The sequence below is a fragment of the Henckelia pumila genome, chromosome 2 (assembly GCF_033568475.1).
Source record: "Henckelia pumila isolate YLH828 chromosome 2, ASM3356847v2, whole genome shotgun sequence".
Lineage (NCBI taxonomy): Eukaryota > Viridiplantae > Streptophyta > Magnoliopsida > Lamiales > Gesneriaceae > Henckelia > Henckelia pumila.
In genome coordinates this window covers 144,693,451-144,699,252 of record NC_133121.1, presented here as the reverse complement: position 1 = coordinate 144,699,252, position 5,802 = coordinate 144,693,451, and positions in this window count along the sequence as shown.

The following is a 5,802-nucleotide window of genomic DNA, read 5'->3' as shown; positions in this document are numbered from 1 at the left end:
GCTGAATCAACCGAAATCATAAAAAATAAGCAGCAAGTTTAGGTCAAAAGTACTAGTATGGTTGAAAAATCAATGATTGATGACATATTTATGGAGATTTAATCTGAGAGTCTAATAATTAGCCACAGTTCAAACCTTCATCTTCGGTCAAAACTATGTAATATTTAGCAAATGAATTAATTAATGCTATAAACATGAGAATAGTTAATGGCATTAATATTCGATTACAAGTTGGTGATCAAGAGCATAATAAATTTTATCCTTAATAATAATTATTCCTTCCACATGTTAGGACCAAAATACACATATAAAATTAAAAGAACCATTATTTTTATATAGAATTTGCACTATTAATTAAAATTACAAAAAAAATATGTGAGTTTTATATAATTATTATAAGTTTGATTCTTTTATGCATGAGGATATTTAATTTTGTTTCAAATACATTAACCAAAACCTTTTGAATCATTAAGATAATTTAGTCAACAAATTAGTTTGACTAATTTCTTGTTAAGGTCGTCTAATTGAAGTCTAAATATCGTATTCAACGTATCAAATCGATCTGAAAACGGCTAATCCATGTGGTCTCATGTGTTTCCACATTTTCGTAGCTTATTAATTATTATTTTGCACAATTATTGATATGTAGTTGGTTAATTTTGAAACTAATATTATATTAATTACTTATTGATACATATAAATTAGCATTCCGTAGTAGTTAGAAGACAAAGTATTAACATAATGGATATTATTTAATTAGAACACTTAGATTTTTCATGCTTTAATTTAATATTTTCCTTCATCTTCATTTAAAATTTAGGTAAGATCCTGCAGGGTCAATATAATAAAAATTAGTGAATGATACATGATGGCCAAAATTTGCGTTTTCTGAAAAACGTTGCCTCATGGATGAATGAAATGGTGTAAGATACAAAAGCAAACTTTCACGACATAGTGAATCAAATTTCAGTTTTTGTTTTTGTTTTTATTTTATTTTATTTTTTTATATTGTAAAAATCTGTTGTCGTTATATTTTAGAATATATTGGGTAAATCTCTAAACTAATTAATGCAATAATCCACAAACCACACACGTAAGAAAAATTACAAAAGACAAGCCATGTGTGACATGTTCGTCCGAAAAGATGTTCATTGAGAGAACCGAACTCGTGACCATTTATCAATCACTCACCTACTTTACTAACTAGGACTCTCATGGAGCCATGGATGCCAAATTTCAGAATTTTATACTATAGGAAGTAATATATCGGAAGAACTACATTTTTAGTCCTCTTATTTGAACTTTTTTTATTTTTGATGATACAAGTTAAAGATTAAAAAATGAAACCATGCAATACACAAATTACATGACTAAAACTGAAAATTTTCTATATATAACGAGATCAAAAAAAAAAAACATAAAAGTTACAAACCTAAAAAAACAAATTCATTGTTAATAGAATAAAAAATAAAAAAAGTACAAATAAAATATATATAGTTCTCCCGTTAGTTATATCTTGGTTCCGAGAGGGTATATATTGATCTAAATCTAATACCACCGTTAGCTTACATTTAAAAAAAAAAAAAGAAAAAAAGAATTCATAGCGTCAACCGTGGTCCATGGGCCTCATGTATTTTCCCTAATGACGTGGTAACCCCGCCGACATCTCAATATTCTTGTTATGAGGCATGTTGAGCAATAAATTAAAATTTTAAGACAAGTTTAATAGCTTAAAAGGCCCGATTAGATAGTTGAATAATTCGTATGTCTCAAATATATAAATTTGTTTGTTTGTTTTAACATATATAGATGAAGGAAATAATTGAAATAGCGAAGTTTATAAAAAAATTTCTTATTTTTTTATATTTGATTCAAAAAATTATCGTCAACTATTTTTTTTCTTAATGACAAAAACAAGTCTTAGAAATTTTGAGTTCAAATCTCACTGACTGCATGAAATGTTTAATTAGTTAAGTTAGATATATGTAAATCGGGCAAAATTTCGGTTCAATTCTAAATGTTTGGACGTTTTCGGTTTGGTCCTAAATGTTTTTCAAAAGTTCCCGATTCAGTCCTAAATATTTATACGTTCCCGGTTTGATCCTAAATATTTTCCAAAAGTTCTCGGTTCAGTCCTAAAAATTTTTACATTGCCGATTTCATGCCAAATATTTCTCAAAAGTTCCCGGTTTGATCATTCAATCTACTTGTGTGTTAAAACTAACACCGCGTAGTGTTATATAATTTATGATTGAGTTTTATATTATTCATTATATATTTAACATTAAACAAGTTGTAAATAAAATACAAATTTATTAGAGTTTTTATCCAAATTTAAATCAATTTTACACAATGTTCAAAATAAAAATATTAAATTCATGATGCTAAAAAATAAAAACTTAAATAAAATAAACAAAACTTGAGAAATTAAAATTTAATGATGTTATTTCACATTTTTATTAATTTTGTTATATTCTCTTCATGATGGTTGCACATTTAAAAAAAAAATTGGAGGTTGGAAAAAGATATACATTTTTTTAAAACTCTTTTTATAATTTAAAAAATTAGTATTTGAGAAAAATTTACTATTAAATAAAACTTAATTTCATATCACTACTTCAACGGTGGTCAAATAATTTATTATATTTTCTCAATTGTTAAGCATAAATATTCTTCTATTGAAAAATTTGTTTAAATTTTCAAATATTTTGTGAAATAAGTAATACTAGTTATTTGCTAAAATATTTGTTTATTTGTTTGTGATTGATAATGTTTTTAACTATAAGATTGCACGGTTCAATTATTTTTTTATTCTATAATTTTATTTTGTATAATTTATATTATATTTTCATTTGAAAGAAATTTTTGTTTATTTATTATTATTATTATTATTATTATTATTATTATTATTATTATTATTATTATTATTATTATTAGCTTCTATTTTATTTAACTTTATCTTTTGTTTGTAAGTATTTTTTTATTACACTTTGTTTGTAGATGGAAGGACCAAATCGAGAACTTTTGGAAAATATTTAGGACGAAATCTTGAACGTAAAACATTTAGGACTGAACTGGAAACTTTTTAAAATATTTGGGACCAAATCGGGAACATAAAAACATTTAGGACTGAACCGAAAATTTTTGGAAAACATTTGGGACCAAACCGAGAACATTGAAACAGTTAGGACTGAACCGAGAATGTGTCCAAATATTTAGGATTGAACCGAAATTTTTCCTTATGTAAATCATGTATCCTCATTGTATAAAAATGAATACATAATAATTACATGTGTTTTTAAGAATTAATTAAGAGTGATATATTAGTAGCAAAAAATAATGATAAAAAACTACTAAAAGAGGAGTATAAAATATTATTAATTAATTAATTAAACCAGAGGAGTTATGGATAGCTAAGGGAAAAACTAAATGCACACGGTTTTTATATATATATATATATATATTACAAGTTACTAACTAAAGAAATTAAAGAAAACCGAAAAAAAAAATAGAATTTGATACCCTGGGAAATTATTTTAACCCGAACCCGTTCAATATAGGTTTAAGAGGATTGGCCCAATTATAGGATTATTATTAGATATAAGGTCCAGCCCAGTTTTTCACCTGTTAGGGCACGTCAAGACCTGAACTGTTGTTACTGGGCCGACCCGAGCTGGGGCCCAGTGGGCTTGGTAGGTTTTCGAGTTCAAGTAGAACTCTGACATATATGAGATAAGCCTGGATCTTTTCATATATTCACGAGATAGAGATAAGCTTACAAAGGGACCAATGGATGACGAGTCCTAGTCCAGGACATGTTATAATTCGACTAGGTAACTTACTATTTTTTCTCTATAAATATAGGTATTGTTATGGTTGTGATTATTCATTATTCATTACTCATTATTCATTATTCATTACTCACTATTCATCATTCATCACATATTCACTCTCACTTTTACATTCACTCAATCATATCTCTCAGTTTTCGCATTAATCATATCCTCTGCCTTCAAAACACTGACTTAGGCATCGGAGGGGTCACACCGAAAACACTTTCGACGCCCCTTGACCTAGTTATTGCCTGTGCAGAACTTGGTGGTACCCGACCCGACCTGATTCATCAAAGATTTGGAGGATCCATTCTACTAGACCGAACCCGAGGTAAAATTTCGACATCATCAATTGGCGCCGTCTGTGGGAATTTGAAAATAAAGGGTTAAGATGATGAGTACAAGAGAAGAAACAAATTTCGGATTCTCGCATGGCTTGCATATCACAAACTTGCGAAAATCATTGAAATTAATTGAACCGTTGGATCGGGTTCAATCTTTGTATGCGTATTCATTAATATGTTTTCTAGGATCTGAACGGTGAAGATCGTGATTGGTATCTTGTAGAATCAGATTTGGACCGCCGAACAGACGCTGCTCGCTCGCACAACTTATATATATTTTCGCATGGCTTGCGCATCAAAAACTTGCAAAAATCATAAGAATTAATTGAACTTTCGGATCGGGTTCAAATTTTGCAGACATATTTATTAATATGTTTTCAAGGATATGAACCGTGGAGATTGTGATTGGTGATTTGTACAACCAGATCTGTACCGCGAAACATACGCTGCTCGCTCGCACAGCTTCTATATATTTTCGCATGGCTTGCGCATCAGAAACTTGCAAAAATCATAAGAATTAATTGAACCGTTGGATCGGGTTCAAATTTTGCATACATATTTATTAATATGTTTTCAATGTGTTGCACGATCAAAAAGACTAAGCTTTTGGCCAGTCCTGGTATATGTAGGTCGGGCCTTCAATGAGTTGCACTTAATAAATCCTTGATTAAACTTTTAGCCAGTCCGGGTACATGTAGGTCGGACTCTCAAATATTTAAATTGGCTTGATTCAATCAGTTCGGTAAAATGTAGGTCGGGCTTTAATGACAACATTTATTGTTTATCCAGTCCGGGTATAGGTAGCCTGGGATCTCAGTAATTTACTCGGTAAAACTTCGACTCAACTGGAATTCAGCCAGTCCGGGTATGTGTAGGTCGGGCCCTTAAATGATCTATACTTAATAAATTCTGTGGCTGGACTTGTATGCACATTTATAACAGTAAAACCATGTTAGAATATGATAATTCTTAAAGAAGCCCGAATTGGGCAAAAACATTCATGCACGGAACAGTAAACAATGTATTAGCCCGACCTGGGAAACAACCAAAATCACTGACCGCGTAGGGTCTACCATTAAAATTATGTTTTTAAACAAATACAACAGGAACAAAAATAATCAAGGAGCGGAGGCATCTTGGGGCTTTGAGCTCTGGGCGGGATTTTCTGGCTGCTCCGGCTCGGCCTCCTCCGAGTCCTCATCAGGCATGTCATCGAGAGCCTTGGTACAGTCTAGGAAAAGGGCGGGGTGCTCGGCCTCTGAGTACCCATTAGCCCTAAACTGGTTTAAGCACTCCTTGAAACCCTCGTCAAAGAAGGTAACCGCTATCTCAGCCACGGCATTAGCAAAATCAGCGGAATTCAAGAACTCCTTCTTCCCGACCTCCTTGGCAATCTCTAATTCTTTGGTCAGGGCCCGTACTTGGCTCTCTGACTCGACTTTTTCCACCTCCAGCTCGACAATTTTAAAATATTGGCAGTTTCCAGGGCAGTACGATAGGACTCAATCTCAGCCCTCATCCCGGCCTGTTCTTCTTCATATTCTTTTTTCATCTCACGGGTCCTCCGCATGAGTTCAGAAATCCGAGTCACAAAAGCCTCCTGGTTCATGGCATGCTCCTCTCGG